The sequence below is a fragment of the Echinops telfairi genome, unplaced genomic scaffold (genome assembly GCF_000313985.2).
Source record: "Echinops telfairi isolate 266 unplaced genomic scaffold, ASM31398v2 ScPeMD7_7457;HRSCAF=8495, whole genome shotgun sequence".
Classification (NCBI taxonomy): domain Eukaryota; kingdom Metazoa; phylum Chordata; class Mammalia; order Afrosoricida; family Tenrecidae; genus Echinops; species Echinops telfairi.
The window spans coordinates 1,685,318-1,711,711 of record NW_022111357.1 but is presented as its reverse complement, the minus strand read 5'-3'; the positions used below and the strand labels follow the sequence as shown (position 1 = coordinate 1,711,711).

Sequence of the window (26,394 nt, the reverse complement as noted above, 5' to 3'; positions counted from 1 at the left end):
TGATGCGGCATGGGGCTTCTGTGCAGGCGCACAGCCGCGGAACCCCGTGAGGCAGTTCCACTGTGTCCCACAGGGCCACTCCGGGTCGGAATCCACCCCGCAGCCTTGGGTCTGGGTCTGGGTTTTCTTGGGGAGCTCACACCTGGCTGTCAGTCTTCCATTGTCTTTTAATTCCATTTCCCCAGGAATTGTTTGAAGCCCTAGTCGGTATTCCCCAACCTCATCCACACAGCAGCTGCCTGGGGGGTTGTAGAGTGAAGCTTCTCTTACAGAGAAGGCACAGCGAGGCCTCTGGCTTGCCCAAGGTCACACAGCTGGTTTGCAGCAGAGCCAGCATGCACACTTGGATGGTCTAAACCATAGCTTCCTAACTTACTGGGCTTAAGGCCCCCTTTGCATTAAACAAACATATATATATATACATACACACACACACATATATATATAGATACATATATTACTCAGAGACCTCTGGCAATTAAAGTCATTTGTACCACAGCCCATAATCCAGGATAAAGTGTAGGTATATGTTTCTGCAGCACCTGCTGGATTGTGCCAGCACCCCCTCCTCCCTGCAGGGGGCAGTATCACCCACTTTGGGAAACATTAAACTCAACGTGGGACTCCTCCCCAGTAGGGGCCAGTCCCCAGGTCTTCCGAGGCACATGGGTTTGCTTGTTGACAGACCTCTCAGGCCACGACTGCCCTAGGGGAGAAACTGCCCAGCACTCAGCCAGGCAGGAAGTGGGAGGGAGGAGTGTGGCTATTTTAGAGAAGCGACATGAAAAACCACGAAACTTCCTACCTGTCCTGTTTTGTTCCCAGCTGTCCCCGGGAACAAGGCTGCCCCTCTCTTAGATAAAAAGGTGTTTCTCCCCACACAGTGGCTCTGCCTCTGTGGTGGGGGTGAGGGCACTAAGCTTAGCACACGTTTGCTATTTTTAAAGGACTAGATAAACAAACAGGGCCATGTAAATAAGAAAAAAATGAGGTCATCCTTTTAAAAATCTGAAAATGTTTTTTCCCCACTCCTGGGGTGTGCAGCAAGAACAGGTACCTTTTTATCCCCCAGGGACCTTCTTCAGCCCACAGCCAACTAAAGCCACGGGGCTAGCGCTTCCCTTCCCTGCTCCTCCTGGGGAGAGGGCAGGCAGGTGGGAGCTCGATTCCCCGCCTTTCTTCCTGGCTCTCGGGGGCTTCACCTTAAATGCCTAAAGCCGCTGCCTGGTCCCAGTCACCACCTCCCTGGGGTCCTGACCTCATTCCCATTCAGGTCCCTCACAAATGTTGGCCTAAGCTCACCACACCTTCCCCTTCCTGCACACACCCCGACTTGGTGTCCAGGCCCAGCCCCTGAAGCCCCTGTTGTCTGTGGCTTTCTAGGTGCCCCCCACCCCCCTCCCCTGCCCAGCACCTTGGTCTTTGGCTTGGCCACAGAGGCCCTTGGGTGCTGACAAGAAGCTCTCCACACCCCTCCTTTCTCTGTGCACCTTTTAACAGGTAGGCCTCTTTTTTCAAAACTGCTCTGGGGAGTTGTGCTAAGGCCACCACCCATGGTTAGGGGTCTTCTCAAGCTTGGGGGCTGCTCCCATGGGACCCTCTCCCACCACGGGCAGCAAGATCTCACTTCTCTCTTCTACCATCTTCTACTCTCTCCTCCTCTGCCTTCTGCTCCCTCTTCCCCCCACTGTTAGCACCCGGGGTTCCTTGGTTCTTGTTCTGCCCTGGAATGAGAACCGCCGGTATTTGCTGAAGGGGTGGTATTCAAACTGTGTCCCATGGAGGTGATCCCAAGGTTCTTCAAACATGACATGAGACTTTTATTCTAAAAATACTATCTGGCTATTATTAAAACTGGCTATTATTAAAATGCACATTCAAGTGCACATTGGAACACCCAGCCAGCTGTGCTGCGGGCTCACGTGGTTTGTGTAGACCCCAGAGTAAGCTCTGGGTGGACCTTGACCTTCAGTTACTGAAATGTGTCCTCAATGAAGAAGATTGAAATTCTTGACTGAGCTGCTGCTTCTTTTTAAATATCTTGCTCTGTTATTATTTGCCGTTTAAATCCAGGATGGGTTACACAGATGTCAAGCCATAGAAGCAAGTAGACTCCAAAGCTCTCAACATTGAAAGGATGCATTACATGGATCGCCATGAATACATACCATGGGACCACGCGCTGCTTCTTATCTCCTGCTGGAGAAAGGCAGTTCTGAGAGGACGGCTCTCAAGCAGTTGTTGGACATTGTCAGCGATCCAAACCAGATTTCCTTCTCCTCTCTCCCTACAAATGGCAAATTTGCTTCTCCTCACTCACTATAAACGGAAAGCCCAGAGCAGAAAACCATCCCTTGTTGATGTAATCTGGAGTTCTCTGACTGTGTGTCTTAGTTGTGGAGTACTGCTACAACAGAAAGTTCACCAGGGGGTGGCCTTAACAAACAGAAACTGTTTTCTCACAGTGTCGAGGCTGGACATTTGAATTCGGGGTGACAGCTCTAGGGGAGGCTTGCTTTCTCTGTCAGCTCTGGAGGAAGGACCTGTCTCCCCTGAGCTTCTGCCCCTGGCCATCCTCCTGTGGCCTGGCAGCTCTCTGCCCCCATCTCTGCCTCTGTTCGTTGCTGGTTTACTCTCTGTCATATCTCTAAAGAGCTGACTCAAAATAAGGGGTGTACCAACCCTGCCTCATTAACATAACAAAGACAGCCCATTCACAAAAGGACAACCTCTACAAACCAAAACACCCTCCAAAGTCACTGGCACTGAGGTGATGCCACCTCATGGGGACTCTATGGGACTGGGTAGAACTGCCCCTGTTAGTTTCTCAGACTATGGAAAACCCCATCTTTTTCCCATGTGCAAACTGGTGTTTCAAACTGGTGGTGTCATGGTTACTTGTTGGTCTCAATCCGAATGGCTGGTAGTTCAAAAGCATCAGTGGTTCCACCGGAGAAAGACTGGGCTTTCTACTCACAGGAAACCCACAGGGAGTCAGCATGGCCTCGCTGGCCCAGAGCTTGGTTTTGGTAATCAAGTGATTAGCAGTCCAACGAGGAAATTACTCCATAACCAGGGCTCCTTATGGTCACCACGGGCATCAAAACCAACCAACCAACCAAACTCACTGCCATGAGTTGATTCCAGATAGAGGTTAGAACTTACAGCGCCGATTTGCAAGGGTGGGGCATCATTCCAGGGAAGCAGCCAACGTCTGAACCATGGCCAATCAGGGAGGGAACGGAGAGAAGAAATCCCATCACAACTCTCTCCTCCAGCTCTCTTGGGTTGGCCGGAACCCGAGCAAACACTGGCGAACCAGGATATCTAGAGTCTCAAGGTCAGCCTCCAGGGCAGAGGAGGATGCTGGCCAGATTGAGAATGACCAGTCCAGCGAGATACAGAGGCCGTCCATCTCTCATCTGCTCAGGCTGAAGGAGTCTGTCTCGCCATGGAGGGCGCTCCTGGGTGGTGCTCAGATGCTAATCAAAAGGTGGAAGCCGTCAGTCTCCCCCGAGGAGCTTCAGATGGTCTGGGGCTCTGTTTATGGAGAACCAGCTGCTGAAAGCCCTATGGGGAGCAGTGCTTCTCTGACATGGAAGGTGGCCGGATCGGAGCTGATTTTATGGCCACAACTGATTTTCTGAGTGGTCGGACCAGGCAAATTCTAAGTTCCCTGCCATGTCTGAAAGTCTGAGTCTCTTTAGAATCAACTCCATAAAACAAAATAGGTGCCTCGGGCAAAGGAAATGCGATTTCTGAATGCCTGACTAGAGGAAGAATCTCCCTGGAAAATGGACATGAAAGTATTTTCTCAACAACAAAGCTCTCTTCCAGAAATGCAACCTTTCGGCTGGGTTGGAGGTTGGGTCCACCCAGAGGTAGCTCAGAAGAAAGGCCTGGTGATTTCTTTCAGAAAACAAGCTTTTGAGGACCCCAAGTATCCCAAGCAGCCCGAACCACAATCAATCTGAGGGTGGGGAAGGACGGTGTCCAGTTCCTCTGGTACAGCTGGGTTGCCATGAGTTGAGGTGACTCTTTGGCAGCTCACCCATCCAACCTCGATCCAACTCTTCCCTTATTGCTCCCCAGAAAATGGAGACACCCTGCCAGGGGCCACCCTCCTTCCCACAGGACACCACAATGGGGCAGCATGGTCAGGAGTTGGGGTGGGGGGGTCTGGGCATGGTCCACAGGCTTCCCTGGAGGGAAGAAACCTGACTCTCCACCCCAGCTCCATCACTAGTTTGTCAGATGAGCAGAAAAGTCACTGGGGCATCAGCTTCCTTTCCACAAGTCGATGGTGGGATTCAGATGACCTTAACAGTCGGGCGCAGTGTGGACAAGCCATGAGTTTAGTCTCGGCCACGTGGAGTGGAGACGTGGAGAACATGCAGCTGCAGCTCTCCCCGCTGGTCCAGCTCCTTATTTAAGGGGGCTATGGCCCTGGGAGACTCGCCATTGGAGAGGGCACCTCACTGGTCGAAATGACTTTGTCGCATTGTTGGCAAACAGGTTTCTGTACTTGTCTGGGCACCTGTACCTGATGTGGCCCGAGATTGAGAGCTGGAGACAGCAGCACCTCCCTGAACCTTTGGCTCCAGAGAGAGCCCCTCCTGGGGCAGTGGGACTAAGAGAAGCGGGCCCTCACCGAGGGCCTCCAACGTGCTTTTGGGTCCATGTGTCCTTATTACCACAGACGGGAACCATGAGGCTCAGAGGTCCGAAACGTCCCAGAGTCAGGCCTGGAGCTTGGACCTCCCTCACGGGCAAGCCCTGACCCTTTCAGAGCCTGCAAGCCACTTCCCAGCAAACACTGGGCCCACAGGGAGCCCAGAGGCATGGTGGGCACCCCTTCCATGTCCCTGGGACCAGGGGAAAGTTGCCACCCTTCTTCAGGAGGGGCCTGGGCTGGGCTCTCTGAAGCCCTTGCCATGCCTACAGGCTCCCTATCTCCCAGTCCTCAAATAACCCCAAACCCCAGCTGGTGGGAGCCAGCCTTCTCCCCGTCAGCATAGGAGAGTGTGTGACACCCTCCAGAGCAACTCGCCAAAATCTCTTGCCTGGCATACCTGCTGGCCAGGGCTCAGGGCCCTCCACCTCATTCTTACGCCATCCATTCTGGTGTCCTATATCCGAGTCCCTGATGGCAAGGAGAGCTGGGCCAGACGCACCGAGCCAGCCCCCATTAATCACAGATCCTGGGGGTCTCTGGGGAGAGCAGAGCCAGGGTTCTGATGGAGCTGACAGCCCCTGTCCCCGTGGGCAAGTCCCCTCCTCAGGGCTCTTTCCCCGCAAACAGCGGAGCTTGCAGGGATGAGAAGGGCGGCTGGGGGTGGGAGCAGGGGAGGGACAAATGCCAGGTCTGGAGAGGCAGCCTGGTGCTTTACCCCCTCTGCAACAGCTCCCCACACGTCTGTTGGTGCTCTGTGTCAGGCTGAGGTCAGACACGGACCATGTCAGGCCCCACAGTCATCTAACTGTGACATGGGCATGTGCAGGATGACACAAATGGAGGCACCAGGCTGTCCCCAGGACTTCTCGTGCAGGTTCACGGAGGCTCCAGGCAATCAACAACATCAATAAAGAATGCTAGGCACTAACACAAACTCAGGCAAGAGACATCCAGACGGAACCCCGGCAAGCACCTGGGGTGATAGCTGAGCTTACCTGTGCTGAAGGCACCACTTCCGGTGACCACAACTAAAACGCTGTTCTCTCTGGAAGCCAGCATTCATGTCCACTCCTGCGGCAGTCCCCTTCCTCTATGCAGCTCTTCCCTCTGGAGGGGACAGCTGGCCCAGCCAGGATCTCTTGAGGATCCTCCATGAACCAGTTCGAGGCTGCTGGCTATATGCCTTGAATCCTGCAGGGGATGGTGGGAAACTAGGGTCAAAGAGGCGTCTGGGCTGTCCGCCTGAGTCAGTCCCTAGCCCCTCCCCCCAATGTACTTCCTGGTGCAGGGCCAGATCCCAGGTCCTCTCCTGAGAGAAGTTGAGGCACAGTAGCCTGAGGGCTCACCACCTTGCACCCAGCACTTATCTCCTCTGAACCTCGATTTCTATACCTGTGTGGGAGGCAGTATTGCAGGCGTGGCCCCATCCTGCACCACCACCCCACTAGATTTTCCCTCTCCCTGGTGCATACCTTCTATATAATCCCAAGACTGTGAATAAAATGGATTTTATACATGTGCTCAGGTTACCTCATGAGACATAAATCCCATAAGGCCAAACTCTTTGCTATGAAGGCAAGGCCTACTCAGAGTGACTCTCCAGGACAAAGCAAGACTGCTCTCCAGGCTCTAAGTCTTAGCAGAAGCCAGCTTCCTCATGTTTTTTTTGGGGGGGTGGGGCGGGGGTGGGCAGCCACTGGGGATTCCAGCTTCCAGTCTTCCCATTCATGGCTGAGCGCCTAACCACCGCGCCACTAGGGCGCCTTTAGTCACACGGCATCCTTGAGCTTAAAGTAAGGAGATTATTCAGGTAGGGCTGGCTGTTCACAGAAGAAGTGCAGGAGATCTGAAATTTAACTGGCTTGACTGAAGAAGGCCTGGCCAGGTGGAAAGACCAAACTAGGGGCCTCTAGTTACCGAGAGCGATCTTCAGCCAGTCGTTCAGTCATGGAGAACTGGAGGAAGTGGGTTTTTCTCCAGAGCCTCCAGGCCAGAGCTGAGCTTAGGTAACACTCGGATTCAGCCCTGAGCAGAGAACGGAGCAAACCCGCCCCCCCCACACACACCCTCACTGCTCAAGTTGATTCTGACTTACGGTGATAAAGGTAGAACTGCCCCTGTGGGATTCTGAGACTTTGACTCTTTACAGGTACAGTAAGCCTCCCCTTTCTCCCCCCGGGGGGGTTGGTGGTTTCAAACTGAAGATCTTGTGGATCACAGCCCAACACGTAACCACTGTTGCTCCACACCTAACACAGCCATAGACAGTGACTACAGTCTGTAAAAGGAATGTATGCCGGGGCCTGGGTGAGTGTTAAAAGTTACAGCGGACATAGGAGCACACAGTAGTCCCCAGATCACTACGTGAAACTGTGGATCACAAGAATATCATCCGATACAGCGCTGGGAGACGGCCCCTGAGGTTGGGAGGCTCTCAAAGATACCGGGGCCACAAGGATGGCGAAGGGGGTGAAGGACCGGCACACTGGAGTCCACTCAATAGCAACCGACAACAACAACACCACACGCTGAAGGGCTGGGAACAATGCCGGGCATGTGGTAGCAGCCACAGAATGGCTGTGAGCTTTATCCTAGAATTCGACCCAATAATCTGGTCCTGGAGGAACTTGAATGCAGGTCTGGGGCTTTGCCAAGCTCCTGACCCGAACCATCCTGACCCCCACACCCCCTCCGCCTCTCCGGCCCTTGGTCCTGAGCATTCTGTTTTCTTTGCTGATTGGAGGAATATGATGTGCTCTTATGTCTATGACTGCATTTAACTCTCACCCTACTACCCATTACCTTTACAGGTTGTATTACGTTTCCTTCTTTTGTGCATCACAGTTTTTATGAACAGAGTCTTGGAGAGTTGGGGTTTGGGCAACCATATCACTTTACTGATTCCAATAGAATTCAAAGGCAACACGAGTCCTTATATCATCCCCTGCCCTATAAACCTGCTGCCAGTACATCCAGCCAGCTCAGCCTAATGCCCTGCTTGGGTCCTGTTCCTCCCAGTGCACCAACACTGGTCTCTCCAACTTGCTATTTTGCAAACACAATCTACAACCTCCCACCAGTCTTGCTCATCCAGTGTCTTCTGCCTGGAGTATGCTTCCCCTCCTCCAATGACCAAGTCTACTCAGCCAATCCCGCCATCCTACCTCAGAAGGCTCAGCTTGGCCCCAACAACTGGACCTCGGTTCTGCCTCTTTGAATAGCCAGAGCACATCTGCTGCATCTCTTCGGATAAACTGCAATGCTCATGGGCCACCGTGATGCCACTAGCTTTAACGCTCGCTAAACAGCACACACGTGGGGTGGACCAGTCTGACCCTACCCCCATCCCACACTCAGCCAGTGTGGAACAAGGCCCTTTGATGCCTCACTTGGTTGTTCGTTTATCGGATGTACGTTCAGCACTGGCGCGGGGTCGGGCTGGGAGGGAGATGGTAGGAGTGAGAGTGAGCAGACACCACAGTGTGTGGGACAGGAGGAGCAGGGGCAAATCCTACTGAAGTAAGCAGTGAGCCCGACAGTTCCAGGTCCTGCGTTAAATGTGGTGAGGGCATCTAAAGAAAGGAGAGGCTCAATTAAGACGGTTCCGATGATATCTGGTTGAATGTCTCTGAGAAAGAGAGACAGAGAGACAGACAGACAGAGAGAGAGACTATCTCACACAGGGGCAATATAAGTAAAGGCAACCCTTGCCTTCCGTCTCCCCCCCCAAAAAACCCACAAATCATTTGGGATAGAGTTGATTCAGACCCATAGTGACCCTATAGGCTAGAACTGTCCTATGGGGTTTCCCAGGCTGTAACAATTACAAACGCAGACTGCCACGTCTTTGTCCTGGTAAGTGGCTGGGTTCAGACTGTTCAAAGCCTGGTTAGCTATGAGTGCTTCATCACTGCCCCACCAGGGCTCACACCCTAAGCAAAGGCAGGAGACCCCTCCGCCGCCACCCTAAGCAAAGGCAGGAGACCCCTCCGCCGCCACCCCAAAGGAAGGCTGGGGTGTTGGAAGACATTGCACATGGTCTTATGCAGGCAAGAGGGGGTGACGGCAACGAGGGAAGAGCTGGCCAGGGAAGGTTTGACATACGAAGCAGCCTAGGCTTGGTCTTGCAGGTGGAATGAGGTCAGGGAGCTGTTTTAATCAGTGAGGTCATGCTGGCAGGTTGAGGAGCGTGGCTGGGGAGAGGAGGGAGCAGTTGGCGGAAGCAAGGCATCCGCAGGGAGCCTCTGCTCCCGGCTTCCTCTGAGGCAGGCCCCCCAAATGGCACACATGTGCTTTCCTCTTCCCCTCAGCACCATCGGAATCTAAAGAGAAATGTGCAAAGAAGCACAGGTCCCTCAGAGCACTGGCTGGCCAGGGGCTCTGAGGAAAAGCAGGTGCATGCGGGTGACAGAACATCTCTTTAGAGTGAAGCCAGCCTCGCCCACCAAGGGCTGGGAAAGGGCCACCTGCACCACACGGGGGCCAGTGAGCTCTTCCTCAGAGGGTGGGGGATCATGGGCGAGCGACTCTTTGAGGTTTCCAAAAAGACTAGTGTGTGTGTGTGTGTGTGTGTGTGTGTGTGTGTGTGAGGCGGGGTGGGTGATAAAGGACATTGGAAAGAGAAGCCGCCTCCTCCAGCCCGGCTCACAGCCTTCCATGTTGTCTAGCTTTGCATAGTTTTACTCTAGCCCTGGCTTAATTGTTCATTACAGAAACTTCTGGAAGGCTCCATTCACAACTCCACCAACAAATGGTTTGTACCTAGGGGTCTTAAGAGTCCCTTCCTTGACTCAAAAGTCCCTGCCACACAGTCTCCACCCACCTCTTTCAGATCCCTAACAAATCCCAACCTTGCCCTGCCCCACTCGGAGACACCGGAGGCAGTGTGGTTCTCTCCCAGCGCGGTAAGCTCAGCCTTATCAACTGGCCCTGTCATGGTAGCTACAGAGCTGGTAGCCAGCCATCTCTGCAAAAGTGTTTGAGCATCAGACTGCCGTTTGAGCTTGGTACTTGCATGGCTGGCTGCTGCGGGGCGTGAACAATGGCTATCGCTTTGAGGAAAAGGGCTTGGAATCCTAAGAGCCCATCCTCTGCCAAGTCCCAAAGAAAAGGAGAGAAGTGCTCACATGTCCATTTAGTACAACCAAAGAAATATAAAGCCACAGGCTCGCTCTCCGGAAAGACCAAGGTGAGGACCAACTGACTGCTGGTGACTCTGAGCAGCAGTGAAGAGCGGTCACAAACGAGCCGTAAGGAAGCGAACGTAAAGGGATGTGTGGGCTCCCTTTGACACTGAAGACAATGCTATATATAACTTCGTGTCAACAGAATTGAAAGGGGGTGATTTTCAAGAAAATCATAAACTGCAAAAATGGCTAAGGAAGAGGGAGAATATTGCAATAGAACAATAACAGAAAGATGGAATTCTGAAGTAGTGGAGGGAGAATACATCATTCAAATCAAAGAGCTAAGAGCAACTGATGAGCTATCTACTGGCTAGCTCTTATTCACTTAATAAATATTTATTAGGTGTTTACTAGCTGGGCACTGGTGGGGCCAATGGTTAAGCTCCCAGCTTTCAGTGGAAAAGTTGGCAGTCTGACACCCCCCCCCCCCGGGCACCTCAGATCTGGTGGTTTACTCCTGGAAACCAGCCCCAGCAGTCCTTCCCACAGCTGATCATGGGGATGCCGCAGGAGCAGGCAGGGCTTCATTCGACTGTGCATGGGCTCACTGTGACTTGGAAGCCCAAGCCCACCCCACAGAAGCCAATGGCAAGAAAACCACGAGTCAGGCACTGCTCCGGGGCACTAGAGGTAAACAAAACAGGGTAGGTCCCTGTCACTCGAGGCTGCGAGTCTGGCCAGGGGAGACGGGCAATAAACAAACAAGGGAAAACACATGAGAAAATTGAGAAACAGAGCAGGGAGAGTGGAGGGTCCCATTTTACATCAGGTTCATGACACACAAGCCCCCAGCCCCACCCCCGGGCCACACACGCAAACTCATTGATGGATTAGAGACATAACTACATCAAGGAGACAGATCCATGAAACGATAGCAGAATGGCTAGAATCCTGGTGTAATCTGGTGTTCAAGGGTGACTTCCAGAGCAGGGACTTTGGTGCTCTTAAAGGAAACAATGACCACATGCGGCCACCTAAAGATCTCAACTGGCTCAGCAGCACTAAACAAGGAAACACAGACAACGCTTACATATTCGCAGCCTCCATTAAAAAGGTCAAAATCCATAATGTGTAAAATGGAAACGATAAGCTCACTGCCATCAAGTCGCTGCCGACTCACAGGCACCCTGTAGGACCGCACAGAGCCGTCCTTGTGAATTTCTGAGCCTGCAACTGTTTATGGGAGCAGAAATCTCTGTCTTTCTCTCACAGGGGCTGGTAGTTTTGAACGCCTGATCTTGCGGATTGCAACCTAATGCATAACCATTGCTCGACCAGGGCTCCTATAACATGACGTAAGCACAACAGTGTAGTAAGAAGAGACTCCCGGTCCATTAAATGGAGTCAGGAAATGAACAGATTCTTACTCAAGCAACAAAAATATCTAATAAAGATATGAACATATGCTTGGGCCTCATTACCAAGTAAAGGAAGATCTGTTCAAAGTCAATGCCATTTCCCCCCACTTAACAGACAGAGAGGAAAAGAAGTGCTACCACCCAGTGATGGAGAGGAGGCCTCCAAGAGGACACCTCCAGCACTCTTAGTGGGCTGTGGACTGCTGCTGGTTGCCATCGATTGGCCCTTGACCAATGGCAAGGTTCTGCACATCAGAAGGAAACTGCATCATCCCCACGATTGATGACATAGTGGGCCACGGAGATCCTCAGGGTTTTCAGAGTTTGGGTTTGGAAGTAGACCATCGAGCCTTTCTGCCCAGTTCATCTTTAGTCTGGAAACTTCACTGAAGCCTGTCCAGCATCGTAGCAGTGTGGCAGCGCAGGAAGTGCAGTGTCCAGAAGTTACAACTGGGTCCCCAACTTGGAAAGTGTGAACCCTATCACTGGCATTATGAAATTGACCAAGAGTTCTATGGACTCAGATGCTTCACAAGCAAGTATGATTCCATGCATATATGCACACAGATATGCACACGACTTTGTACACAAACACAGGTAGAAACGCACACATACAGAGGCTCACTGCAGCATTATTTCTAACAGTGGAAACGGAAACAGCCTTAATAGCCACCATCAGGGAGCTGATTGGATAAGTATATGATACAATGATAAATCCACCCAATAGAATTGTCTGATGACAATCGCTTTTCTTAATTAAAAACAAGTGCATCCTCCTGCCATGACAGAGACTTGCTGTGACTTTCGCCCACTGGGGCGTCCCCCTTCCTCCCCCAGCCTGCTTCACGGAAGGTACCGCTGCCCTCTCCATTGCCCCATGAGGCAGAGAGCCCTGGTCCTGACCAGTGGTAAACTCCAGCTGGCCTGATGTGGAGTCCACATGCTTAGCGGTGACATACATGTGCTCTCAATGGGATGGTGTGAAGAAAGGGAGAAAGGCTACATTCTAGATGCGAATTCTAGAAAAGACCTAAAGGGTAAGGGGCTTGGAAACATGCCTATCTCTATGCATTTCTGTAGTGCTCACTTTAAAAGGCTCATAATTAAATGACTAAATTTGGATGCATGTGTAATTTAGAAATTAAAAATTCAAATGTGTTGTTAAAATTTATTTTACAATTATTAAAATGTAGGAAGAATTTACAGTACATTTTAAATAGATATAACATATTTATAGTTCAAAATGTATAATGACTGTTATATAAAAATGTCTTCTTTTTAAGGAAACGGCTGGACAGGAAGGGCTTGCCTGAGGGACGAGGGCCCCACCTGGAAGGTGGCACACACCCAGGACAGGAAGGACCAGGGCCAGCTCCTCCACGGACAGAGCATTTGTCTAGCTTGAGTCCAGGCCCTACCCAAAGCCACCAGGAGGGAGGGCTGTCCTCTCCCCTCCCCGCTGTCAGGGAGAACCATCCAGCAGGCCTCTCAGCTGGCAGGAGGAGAGGGCCACATCCGGCCCAGTGCTGGGGTTGGCATCAATGCAAGGGAAGTTCACTGGATGAATGGTTAGCGAGAACCCCCTGAGCCTGGTAAACATGGACCTCCCAGTGATCATGGTGACCAAGGCCACAACACAGCTGCTTCCCAGGCCTGGCAAGGAAGCCAGCAGGGCTTTGGGCCCCCACCCTGGACCTCCACACCCGGATCCCAGAGGAGGTGGGTAAGGCTGGCTCGGAGGCCTCCAGCCGTTTTTCCTGACACACATCTCTCCCCGCCACTGTGAATAGCCCACTGCCAGCAACCCTGCAGAGGGTTTTGAAGGCAGTAAATCGTGTGGGGGCAGACAGCCTTAATGCCGTCCCTCTGAGCAGTTGGCGGGTTTGAACCACTGACCTTCCCACTGATCAGCAGCCCATGGTACCTTCAGTAGTCTTCACCAACAGCATCGTTCAAATGCATCGGCTTTTCTTTAGTCCACGTGACTGTGTTACCCGATGGTACTGCTGATGTTGTGACTATGACGGCAGCAGGCAGGACATACAAGAAAGCTGATGTTTAGCTGCTCGGGGTCAGGAACTGTGGGGTAGGTCTTGCTCTTTTTATTGCGCTATTGTGGTCCAAATTGTGACCGACATGCTGCCCCAAATCTCTCTAAAGTGTTCAAAACACAGAGATGGCATTTTGAGGACTCGGTGTGCCTGACCCGCACCACGGCATCTTCTCATTCCAATCACAGTGCACAGTGAAAGCTGAACAATGACGCAGAGAGACCAGGGAAGAAGAGCTAGATGCGTTTGAACGACGGCGTTGGTGAAGAATACTGAAAATTCCCTGGACTGCCAGAAGAACAGACACATTTTCCCTTGGAGGACGTACAGCCAGACGCTTTCTAGAAGTGAAGATGGTGAGACTTGGTCTCACGTACTTTGGTCACTTCATCAGCAGAGACCAATCACTGGCAAAGGGCATTCTGATTAGGAAGGTCTCTCTCTCTCCCTTACTAGTGGAAAAAGGAAGACTGTCAATGAGGTGGGTTGACACAGTGGCTGCAACAATGAGCTCCGACAGAGAAAAGATTGTGAGGCTGGTACAGAAGCAGGCGACATTTTCCTGCTTTTGGATGTTGGGTTGCTATGATTGGATGTCGGGTTGCTAGGAGTCGGATGTTGGGTTGCTAGGAGTCGGATGTCAGGTTGCTAGGAGTCGGAGCTGACCCCAGGACACCCAACAACAGTGTGATGAGTGCACCTGTAAGAAAACCTGGGAATCCAAGACATTGAGACCCAATGTGACAGAATCACATGGACGAAAGAAAAATCGATGCACTTGAACTGTGGTGCTGGTGAAGACTATTGAAGGTCCCCACGGGCTGCCCAAAGAACAACTAGATTTGTCTCAGGAGAAGTGCAGGGAGAATGCGCCTTAGAGGAAAGGGCGGTGAGACTTCAAAATTTAAGAAGCTCTTGCTCTTACTCTTGGGCTGATACAGACCTAGTAGGGAAGATAGGCATGAAAATCAATGCTTTCTCCCAAGGAGCCCCACCCCAACACTGCTCCCAAGCTAAGAAGCTCCATGATTCCTAGTCTTCAGTGATGGAGGCCAGGGGGAGGGGAGGACACGAACATGTGTGAGGGCCTACCAGGTGCCATGGCTGTCCGTAATCCAGCTCATCCCCCCGGTGGTGAAAGAGGAGGCGCCACTGTCCCCGACTAACGGGGGAAGCAAGGCTTATAAACCTTGCAGCGCCATGGACAGCGCTACCTAGCAAACCCGAGAGCCCACGGCTTTGGCCTTAGTTAAAACTGGGCTGTGTGTTTCGGGCAAGCCCTTAAACATCTGAGTTTCGGGTTTCCTTATCTCGAGAATGGGAGCACCGGGGACATACTGGGCTCATCAACGGTCTGCTCTCCACCACCATCACCTTCTTCCTAGTCCTCTGGGGCTTATTTCTGACCGTCTCCCACATATGGATTCCCTGCAATGTCTGTGTTCGCAAACAAGAGGCGCCAGATTGCATAGCAGGGCCACTGCCTGTATGCGTTGGGGCGAAACACAAAAACAGGAGTGCCCGGGAAGGGCAGAAACGCACCCACCGGTCACCACGGTGGTGGAGTAATAGCTCTGCTTACTGAGACGATGAGAGGACCCTGGGTGTCGCAAGGGAAGTATGGTGGGGTAGTGGTTATGTGTTGGGCTGGGATCTGCAGAGTCCACAGTTCGAAACGCCAGCTGCTCCTCCAGAGGAAGACGGTGGGCTTTCTACTCCCATAAACAGAGTCCTGGCAACTCACGGGGACAGTTCTACCGGGTCCTACGGCATCGCTATGAACCGGCACGGACTCAATGGCAGTGAGAGTTTGGGTGTTGCAGACTGAAAGCATGGTGGGATGTTCGAATCAAACCTTCTTCCGAAGGGCCTCAGAAGAAAGGCCTGGCATCTGTGTCTGAAAGCCCGTAACCTGGAAATCGATGGAGCAGGTCTACTGTGCACACACGGGGGTACAGGGAGAAGACTGCAAAACAGGGTGTGTGCACCCTGTCCCCCAACATCCACCTTCTTAACTAAGAGCCAGGGCCCTCCAGGAACCCATCCAAGCTTCTGGCCTAGATTCTAACCTGCCCCAGCGCTAGACCAAAGCCGCACCTCCCGACCCCCCACTCCCAGCACTGGTTTGATGTTTCCACCGGGCAGAAGAGGCGCCTTCAAAGGCAGCTGCTTGCCACAGAGCCCGCCTGCTCCTCTGTGCTGTTCTTCCTCTTTGGACGTTGTGGCTGTCTGAATGGGTACCATTTTCCAGAGACACTTTCCATTGCATCAGTTATTTACATTGTCCCCATGTAGACAGCGTGGGCTCTGGTTTCGAGCGGCTGAACCAGATCAGGTCCTGTGGGGCCCTCCACCACATGCAGGGGCGAGGAACACCTGTGCCTGGGCCAGACCCCCCAAACCCACCGGCTCCACTGCTCTGGGAGGGACTGCTAGTCATCTGTGCTGTTCCGAGGCATTTGGGAAGGCCGACTTAAGAGCATTTAAGAGCCCAGGCTCCTGGGTTTGAATCCTGCTGCCTCTACTTCCGACCGTGTGACCGTGAGAAGTTATCTAAATAAACTCTTGGTGCCTCGGTGGGCTCACTTGATAACAGTAGAACCTGCCTGGCAGGATCTGGGGCTGGATTCAGCCGGTTAATCCACATAGGGAATGGGCGCTGATAATCATGAGCACAAGCATGAAGAAAAAGGTCCCAGACGGACAGTGGTGATGGGCACGCAGCTCTTTCAACTATCTTTAAACCACTGGGTGACATGATATGTGACTGATCATGTCAATGAAACCATTGGCATTAAAGTAAACGAACAAGTTCTCCTTGGGCAGGAGAAGAAAGAACTTAGAGCTGTGCCTGGTTCAAAGTCTCAATCCATGCCAACAGACGCAGGCCACATCCTCTTTTGCCCCTGATCTTGCTCACATCCTGCGTCCATACCCTCATCTGGAGCCTAACACAAGCATGTCCGCACGGTTTCCCTACCTTACCCTCTGCACAGGGTGAGAAAACCGGATCCGACGGCTCGTTCTCAGAGTGCTGCTGCCCTACCCTGCCCCCAATCCTCCCGTGGCTTCCCACACAGAGATGAATGTAGGCACAAGAGTTCCTTGACAGCTATGCCAGCTGCCTCTGACAGAGGCACCCACCAAGACCCCTGCCCTGGCCAAACTAACATGCTCAGGGTTTCCTGCCTCTGTGCACTTCTCCGAAAGGTTCTCCACTTCACTGCGGCCCAATTCAAACCCATATCAGCCCATGGGTGCCCAGCCCATGTGTCAGCTCTCCCCCCACACCCTTGCTCTGGCAGTGGATGGAGCCCTAGGGGTAGAGCGATGCAGGACTTGATTGCTAACAGAAAGACGGTCAGTACGAACCCACAACTGCTTCTGTACAGAGTGCAGCCCTGGGGACCCCAGGGGCCAGTTCTGCTCTTCCCTATAGGGTGGCCATGAGTCGGAACCCACTGGGTGGCAGCTGGTGATTGTGCCACTCACTCACTGAGTGAAGCGTGGGATGTCAACAAATGCTTGCTGGCATCGCAGACAAACCACACATTCATTGGGGAGGTTTGGGGTGTGTAGTTCATCTCCATATTTCTTTCAGGGCCTTCAATGTGGCAGGTGATCCTATAATACTGGCTATTACAGGGGAGCATGGAGTTCCCTAATTTTACCTCCTCTGGGTGGAAGGGGCAAACATTTGAGGGTATGCTGTGAAGAGGGGTCCATATCCCAACAGCAGCCACAGGGAACCCAAGGGGCTCTCAGCTGCCCTCCACTCCGCCCCCCAGGTCCCGCTGCTGAGTCTCAGGGGAAGAGCCTCTAGGCAATAGGGGGTCTGTCCAGGGTCACACGATGACTCTTGGCCAGGGTGTCCTGAAAGTCCTCTGAGGTCCCCACGAGAAGCCCAGAACCACCTCTGACTCCTCCCTGGCTCCCCTGTGCTCTCTACCCCCAGGTCCACATGCACTGGCCCTCTGCCTGTCTCTCTGTCTACTGGCTCCTCTCCTCCACACAGCCGTCACCTTGGCCAGGTGCACCAGCTCTTACATAGACCACCGGCTTTTCCCTTGGTATCCCCACATGACACCTCGAGCCCACCCTCCCTAAGGCCCGTGGTGGCACTTGTTTGGATTAAGCCACTGTGACCCGTCACCACTTCTGGTGCTTGCCAACCACTGTCTGAAAGCCAGACTCCTTAGGAAGGTGCTGGAGCCCCTCCCACACCAGGCCTCAGACTTGTCCCTCTGCCCCTTAACTGCCTTGTGATACCTGGACACACTATCTTCTTCCCAGGCATCAAATCCTTTGCTCACACTGTTCCGACCCTCAAGGTGGTCTTCCATCTCTCCTCTGCCAAGAGTCCCCCCCCCCCAATCCTTTGAAAGTCCAGCCCAACCTTTGCCTCCTGGGGAGGGGGGATTCTAGCCATTCCTCCTTCTCCCCTCTTCCTACCTCCGCTCCAGGGACACAGCTAGAACTCCCTTCCCTAATGCATGTACCCTTCTGCCCAGAGCTTTGCTATAAGCTTGGCCACACCACACAGCATGGCATTCAGGTTCCTGGGTATCTGTCTTCCTTGGCAAGAACCACATGCATTCATCTGGGTGCTCCAGGGCTTAGTGCAGGGTTAAGTGTGGAGTCGGTCTTCTGTCAAAGGATGCTGAGTGAATGAACACACCCGCCACCACTGGCCTGGCTGCCAGGCTGCTGCCCCGTCTGACATCACCCTCTTCAGGAACTGGCTTCCCCGCATCAAGTAACAGGTAATTTGCTGAAGCGGCAGGGCCACGGGTCACTTAGACACACGGGCTACCCAGGGCAGCTGCTGTCCTCTGTCTGTGCCGAACATCCAAAGTCAGGAGGGAGATTCAGCAGGGAGGCAGCTTGGCCTGAGCAGCTGGAGGCTTATGAGAGGTAGCGCCAGGGTGAGGGGAATCCAAGGAGCATTCCGCCAGGACCACCCGGTACCAAGACCTTCCATGTTGTTGCCATCCCTCCCGCTCAGCCTCTCATACCCACACCGCCAGGCTGTGCCAACCTGACCTGGGTCCTCTTACCCTTCAATGGGCGCTCACATACCTCCGCTGGCTTTGAGCAAGACTCACCAAACCATGGTAAGTGCACGGAGCAGGGGGAGGGGAGCAGGACCTAGAGTCTGACTCCAGATCTGCCAACCATTGGTCACACGACAGAGAAACCATCCTGTTCCCTTCCAGGCCTGACCATACCCATGTCAAACCACAGACCCGGACACGCCCAGCCCCCAGGGCCTTTTCTGTGCCTGCATGGAAACCCTGGTCCACGCCCGGGAGCCCATCTGTTTCCCAGCCAGAATGATTCTGCCCAGTTTACCTGAATACGAAGCGGGAGAGAAACGCGTGCCATTCTCCGCTGCTCCTGAAAGCCAGGTGGGGCCTCTTACGCTGAGAATGGATGGTGGGTCCCGAGTAGATCCCCAAAGGAATGTTCCCAGTGGATGGCACATGTCCACGGCCTCGTCAACCAGGGATTTCAAACAACCTCGTGGATGTATCTGTTCTTCCGTTTGAGGTTAACACTGACTAAGATAAGTCTTTGTTACTCCCACTTGACGGATAAAGTGAGGGCCAGAGAGGCGAGGCGCTTGTCCGTGTCCCCCAGATGGAAAGTGAGAGAAGTGGAGTTGACCCCCAAGACACACGACTTGAGCTGCCTCAAGGGATGGACCCAGGGGCTGGTTCACCAACAGTCAAGCGGGGCACTTTAGGGAGGCCACAGCACCCACACCCCTCAGCTGCCCACCCAGGAGCTTTCCTCATGCGAGCACAGCCACCCAGAGGACCACACGCTCTGCACAAGGCCACACAGCCGGCTGCTAGGAAGGGGGCTGGCTAACTCCTGGACGCCAATACTCTAGGGAACAGGCAAAGCTGACAGCTGGACTTGCTCAGACTCAGGGACTCTTATTTCTAAAGATGCCAGTACTTCAGACCACCATAGGCTTCCACGCCCTTGGGTCCAATCCAGGGCTACAGAAGCAAAGCCCCACTCCTGCTGCTCGCCCTGACCCTGCCCACTACAGCTCTGCTCTCCAAGTTCCTCCAATGTGGGCTGGTCTGATGTGGCTTCTCCACCACCCAGAGAAGGCGAGAAGGTGAAGAAGACCCAGGTTCAGTTGCTGTTAGGTGCCATCCGGTGAGCCCCGACCCATAGCGACCCTGTGCACTCCTGAAGGAAACACTGCCCGGTCCTGCACCATCCTCACAGTTATTCCTGCTTCGGCCCATTGTTGCAGCCACCAGGTCGATCCATCTTGTTGAGGACCTGCCTCTATTTCGGTGCCCCTCTGACCACACGTCCAAAGTCTGTCAGATGAAGTTTCACCATCCTTGCACTAAGGAGCATTCTGGCTGCACGTCTTCGGAGACAGATTTGCTTTTTGTTTGTTTTTTCAGCAGTCCATGATACCTTCAATATTCTTCAACAACACCATAATTCAAACGCATTGATTCTTCTCTGGGCTCCCTTATTCGATGTCAAACTTTCACATGCATAAGAGGTTACTGAAGACACCACAGCTTGGGTCAGCCTCGTCTAAATCTTCAAAGTAACGTCCTTGCTTTTCAGCTCTTTAAAGAGGTCTTTAAAGAGGCTCTAAGACAGAAGAAACCAAGGGTGCCTTTCTGGGCCTTTCTTCGAAGCTGGCTTTCCATTGTTACTTAAAGGGCTCTCGCCATTCTGCCTTCCACGTTTACACCGTCAACGCCCTGATGGAAGCCCTGCAGGAGGAGCTCCACATGCACTACAGCCCACAGCTCTGACCACCCCCCACAGAGCATTTGTCCTCCGTGTAATTAAATAACTGACTGGATAATTACTTACTCTCTTCTCACAGAACACAATTCTCAAGGGAGGACCAGGCTCTGCTGGTCTAATCCCCAAGCTGTGCACACAACTTTAACATAGTATTTATCAGAATGAAAAGCTCCAAACTCCCTGAATTGACATATTGGGCTGCTAACCCAAAGGTCAGCAGTTGGAAACCATCAGCTGCTCCTCGGGAGAAAGATGAGGCTTTCTACGCCCTTCATCAAGTGTTACAGTCTCAGAAACTCACAAGGGCGGTCCGCCTCTGTCCTAAGGGGACATGACATGTTTATGCAGTAACCAGACACAGGATTCATAAACCCACTCTCAAAAACCCCTAACTCATGCACACGGTCATTCCAAGATGTGTACACTTGGCCTGGAATTGAAGGCAAAAGACCTTTACTTCGATCCCAGCTTGACCACTGCTTCCCCGTGGGCCCTTAAAAAATCCATACCAAACTCACAGCTAGGGAGTTGATGCCGACTCATCGCAACCCTGTACGACTTAGTAGGACTCCCTGTAAGTCTCGGAGCCTGTAACTCTTTACAGGAGTAGACAGCCCCGTCTTTCTCCCAGGAGAATGAAACCTCCTCAAACTTTGCACTTCAGGCACCTCATACTCCTCACCCTAGTCTGAGCCCTGCTTTCCATGTTTTCTCCAGGCTTCCTCCACAATTTGGTGTACAGGAAGAGCTCAGCTCAGCCAAGGAAGGGAAGAAGTGTTCCCAGGCCCAGCAGACGGCTGGGAATCGAGTTTTCACCCTTGAAAGCAGTGTTCTCAAAGGCCTGTCTATCTAGTTCTGTTTCCCTCCAGAGGAGGTTGAGGGTGGAGAGGAGAGTGCTTTGCCCAAGATCTGCTTTACACGGGCTGGAGCCAGACTGGACCCGGGGCCCCTGGGGTGAAATCCAGGCCCTCCCAGCATGCTGGACAAAGAACGGCTCCTAAGAGTGCGACCAACAGCTAGTTCAGAGGGCGGAATGGGCTCTCCCCACACTGTTGCTGCGCCCGCGGGGCCCTGCGCCTGGGCGCCGCGTGCTGAGCTGGGTAGGTGTTGTCACCCATAGGGCTTTCATCAGCTGTACACAGACACCCTGCCAAGTCCCTGTGTGCGGTCTTATTCCTCCTCTCCTGTGACATTCACATGGTCCAGGGAGGGAGAGAGTTCGCATGATGGCAGTTAAAACACAAAAAACAAGCGTGTAAAGTACGAGAAAGATAGACTCAGGAGAGGCACAGACAAACTGTCAGAGGAGGTAACTTTGAAGGGACTGGACAGGAGGCCCAGGAATGGGAGTGTTCCAGGCTGAGGAGGCTTATCTGCAGGGTCTACAAGGGAATGACTTTGGGGGTCTGAAGAGCTGCGTGCTGGCTGTGAGGCAGGCCACTCTCCTTCTTGAAGAGAGACCTGGCCCATGGGACCCGCACCTAAGAGTGTGGCAAAGGCCTCCTACCTGGAAAACGAGAGCAGGCCCAGTTTTCCTTTCCATATGGGCACCCGAGCACCCTGCCCCATCAGCTGCCCTATGGTGCTGCAGGTGCTAGGAGGAGCCTTCAGCTGCTATGGCACAAATGGCTTGCCGCTCAGGGTCATCGATTTGACTTTGACTCAGTGTGACTCAGGTGGCAGCACAGCGTGACCTGCCGTGCAGGGCATTCTCGGCTGTCATCCATTCAGGAGCTGCTCTCCAGTCATTGTCCCTCAGAGAGGCTTTGGTAGGTTTGAACTGCTAACCTTTTGGCTTGTACCAACAATGGTTAAGACAACGTACATGGATTACCTAATAATTCCTCACAAAATCCTCACAACTGGACAAATGGATAATTAATGGCGGAAAGATTGAAGCTGTCAAGTTTTTGTCCACAATTGTTGCTCATGGACGCAGCAGTTAAGACATCAAAAGATGTGTCACTGGGTGAGTCTGCTGCATAAGACCTCTTTAGAGTAGTGAAAAGCAAAGATGCTACTTTGGGACTTAGGTGCACCGGACCTTAGTCGACCCCCCCCCTCCATGGCCTTTTCAATTGCCTCTTCTGCATATGAACGCTGGACATGGAATAAATAAGACCCAAGGAAAATCGATACATTCGCTTCGTGGCAGCAGAGTATGGAAAGTCCGTGGACCGCTCAAAGAACAGACTGATCTGTGTTGGAAGAAGTATGGCCAAAGTGCTCCTTAAAGGCAAGCGTGGTGAGACTCCATCATACTCGGACGTGTTGTCAAGAGACTGGTCCCCTGGAGAAGACATCGTGCTTATACAGTAGAGGGCAGTGAGAAGGCCCTCAACAAGATGGATGGACAAGCGGCTGCAACACCGGGCTCAAACCTAGCAGTGGCTGTGAGGGTGGTGAAGGACCAGGCAGTGTTTCGCTCTGTTGTGCAGAGGGTCACTATGGGCCGGAGCCGACTCCATGGCACCTAACAACAACGACATCCTAGTCTAGAAGCTCTGCTAAACCGGTCCGCCCCAGGTGCTCCTGAAGCATCTAGAAATACCTGGCCTAGCCTCCTTCAGCAGAACAACACACACACCACCACCATAGTGGGACCAACTGACCCAGGGGGGCTGGGGTCAGCTCACTAGTCACCTCTTTCCATCTGTTATCCTCACCTCTCTGCCACGTGATGTAGTGCAGGCTCTGGGGATGAGGAGGTGGGCACCTCCGGGAGGCCATGATTCTCTGTCCTACAGTGCAGGAAGCACATTGCCCCCGGCCTAGCTGCAGGAGAAAGGCAGCCGGGAAAGAGAGCACGAGGCAGCTGGGAGTGGGTGGGGGTGGGTAGGGAGAGAGAGAGAGACAGAGAGACAGACAGGCAGACACATGCTCACACCTCCCCACCACCAGCAGCAGCAGCTTCCTGGCTGCCTGCTTAATATACATCGCCCTTGGAAAACTCGTCATGTTTCCACACTGAACCCGGCGCACGCAGTTTCCACCGTGACGGCAAGCAAGAGCAGAGCCAGAAATAACCCCACCGAAGGAGGAAAGGGCTCCCTGCCTCTGTGCCCATTCATTCTCACGCACAATCTACTCTCCTGTCATGGTGGGTTTAAGAGGCTCCGGGGGAGGGAAATCAGCTTGCCCCCACCTTGGGTCTCAGAAAGGCACCTGGGCTCCTGTCCCAGGGCCGGGCCTCACCCAGGGCAGCAGCTGGAGGCCCATTCTTGCAGGCCAGCTGGTTCGCAGCCTTTGCTCTGACAGGTCCTCGCCTGCTCGGTCTGCACATCTTGGGAATGTCATCTCAGAAGCCAAGTTCAAAAACTGCCTCCTTCACAATCTCCCTCTCAAGGAATTTTACTCTCAGAAGCAGGTCTTCTCTACTAGGGGTTAAAACTTTGCTAAAATAGAAAGACCCCCATTTACTCCTAGGACACTGTGTCTTTAAGGCCCTGGGAAGTCCCTCCCACCTCCACCCACCCCAACTGCTCAATTTCTCCTGTGTACATGGGATTCTATCCCAGGGAAGGAAAGTTAACACTCATGCGGCCCTTTCCACGCGCTAGACATCCCACTTCCTAGATTGCTCAATCCACACCTCAACTGTTACATCCGATTTTACAGGTAAGAGAGCTGAGAGTTGAGAGTCGGGGCAGGGAAAGAAGCCGCCCGAGGTCACACACGTGTTGGGCTGTGATCCGCATGGTGGCAGTTCAAAACCACCAGCAGCTCCTTAGGAGGAAGATTGGGCTTTCGACTCCCATGAACAGTTACAGTCTTGGACACCCATAGGGGATTGGTCTGAGTCAGTAACAGCTTGATGGCAGTGAGTTTGATCTGAGTTTGCTGAAGGTCACAGAGCCAGAGAGTAGCAGAGGGCAGACCAGACTCTGACCCCGGGTTGCAGCCGCTCTGTCACCCTGAGGCTTGGGGAGTGGGGGAGTGAGCACACAGGTGCCCACTCTGACATTCAAAAGTAAATACTTCCACCTTCATTGCAAACCCTGACAATGCAAGGCATCTCCAGTTTTGTTTGGCGTGGGATTTGGTGTGAGATTTTATTGGGGTTATCAAACAACGGGAGAAGGGGAGAGGTTCCACTCTGGGGCCAGGTCAGAAGTCACTGATGCCAAGATTGGAGAAGGGAAGTGGCTTGCCTAAAGAGGAGCTCCCAGCCCTGAAGCCAGAGCGCTCAGCCTGCTCCTCCCACTGGAGGGAGAACCCACTTACTCTCCATTCAGTCCTTTGTGCTGCTTGGCAGAGAATTTAGAATCAGATGTGGGTGTGGATCGCGGGTTCTGCTCTGACAGGGCTGCGCACTGGAAGGCTCGGCAGCTAAGACTCTTCTCCATGGCCTGGCCTTGTCTTTAAGGCAGGGCTCTTGTGTCACCAGCACACCCAGGGTCAGCTGTGAACAGTCATACTGGACCACGGGTACCAGCACCAGCCCTGAGCTTTGGCTCTGGAGGGGGCAGGGGAGATGTGGCAGAAAGAGCCTTCTGTTTACAACCAGAAGCCCCAAACCGACCCCGGTTCTGATGATCGCCACTGCGTGGCCTCCCTTGACTTCTTTTAAGTGGTACTCTCTCGAAGATACAAATGCCTCCATGGGAGCTGGCGAGAGTTTGAAATGAGACGACCTGTGGAAATGCGGGCCCAGGAGTCTCGGGGTGGGGTGGGCTGGGCTGTTGCAAGTTAAAAATGCAGAGTCCCAGGCTCCACCGTATCCCACCATCTGATTCTATAGGTGTGACATCGGGCACAGGAATCTGTATTTTCCAAAACCCTCTACCAAAGCCCTGCCCTCGGCCCCATGATCCATGCGAAGCAGTCAACAGCCCACACTTAGAGAACTCACTCTAGCAAGTGCTGGCTACCGAGACGAGTCCCCAACCTCTGTGGAGCTGTACGTGGCTGCCAGAAGGAAGCAGCTGGAGGAGCCAGAGGAAATAAGTCGTTTTCTCCAAATGAGTTTCCTGAGAAATCCAAATGATGGACAAGAGGCTGGGGCATCTTGGACTGGAAGGAGAAGGCGCTAACCGCTCCTTCCCCAGGAGCAGAATCTGAGCTCTCCTCTTTAGATGGGGAGGGACCTGCTAAGGGGTCACATACGCAGGGAGGCTCCATGGGCCCTCTGGGGACCAGGTCCAGATCCTGCTCTCTGCAGCATCTTCATGAAGACCAGAAAGAGGGAGCTGAAAACGCGCTCATTAAATCTGCATCTGGCACCCAGTTTGGCAGGGTTGCCAACATTCTGTAAGACTAGAATTAAATTAGCAAATTGGAAGTAAAACGATTTTAAGCAGACATGATGGAATTTAGCAGGGCCAGGTGGAAGCCAGTGGGGGAAGGGGGGCCAGGAAAGCCTGCAGCCTGGCCTTGGCTAGGATCACACACAGAAAAAACACGAACCTGAGAGCAGAAAGGACCCAAATGGTAAGATGCACCCTCCAAATGTGGTGGTGAGGAAGGCGGCCCCATCTGTCTTTTTCAAGGAGCCCTGGTGGAGTAGTGGTTACGAGTTGTGACCCGAAAGGTCAGCAGTTCAAAACCACCAGCCATTCCTCGGGAGGAAGACGGGGTTTTCTACTCCTAAAGAGTGACAGTCTTGGAAACCCACAGGACAGTTCCTGCCTGTTCTACTGGATCTCTATGAGTCGGCATCGATGCCAAGGCAGTTAGTTTTGAGAGTTTGGATCCAGAAATGAGGGAAGAGGCCCCCACGGGAGGGGAGGGGGTGCTCGGTCAACAACCAGTAACTGGATAGGAGCTCTTTATAAGTGGGGCCAGCGGGAAGGGCAGGTGATCGCTGGAAACAGCCAGGGGGCCGTTCTCTAGATGGGTGCCCCCTGAGGGTAGGGGCTTGGGCATGGAAACAACACTGGTGTGTGGCCAACTGCCTGTTTAATGAGCACAGAGTCTAGAACAAGCACTGTGTGGCCATGTGGGGGCAGGGGTGGGACAGGCGGGAAGGTAGGTGACCCAGAGCATTTACTGGGAGGAGCCTTGGTGTGTGGTCATGAGTTGGAAGAAAGACTGGGCTTTCTACTCCTGTAAGCAGTTAGTGTATCAGAAACCCACAGGGGGTCGCCGTGAGTCAGCAGTGCCTCGATGGCAGCACATTTGGTTTCAGATGAAGGATCAGGCACTGTGTAGGAGGCTTTTTAAGAATCACCTCATTTAAAAAGTAAAAGGAAATAGAGGAAAGAACTAGGAGGCAAAGGGCTTTTATAGCGGTCTAAATACAGGCATGTGCATATGTAAATATATTCATATATGATGATGGGGAAATATATCTATGTGCATATATTTGTAGGTTTAGTATTAAGGTAGCA

The 26,394-nt window shown here is 52.9% G+C and overlaps 1 protein-coding gene across 1 annotated transcript in view; it reads right to left on the bottom strand.

The window, feature by feature from the left end:
- The window catches only part of HIVEP3 (HIVEP zinc finger 3), a 449,179-nt gene that overhangs the window by 93,512 nt on the left and 329,273 nt on the right, over positions 1 to 26,394 (bottom strand). Inside the window, exon 3 of the mRNA XM_045299139.1 lies at positions 5,671 to 5,866. The gene's annotated coding sequence lies outside the window, so the exon portion shown is untranslated. The remainder of the gene's footprint in view (positions 1 to 5,670; positions 5,867 to 26,394) is intronic.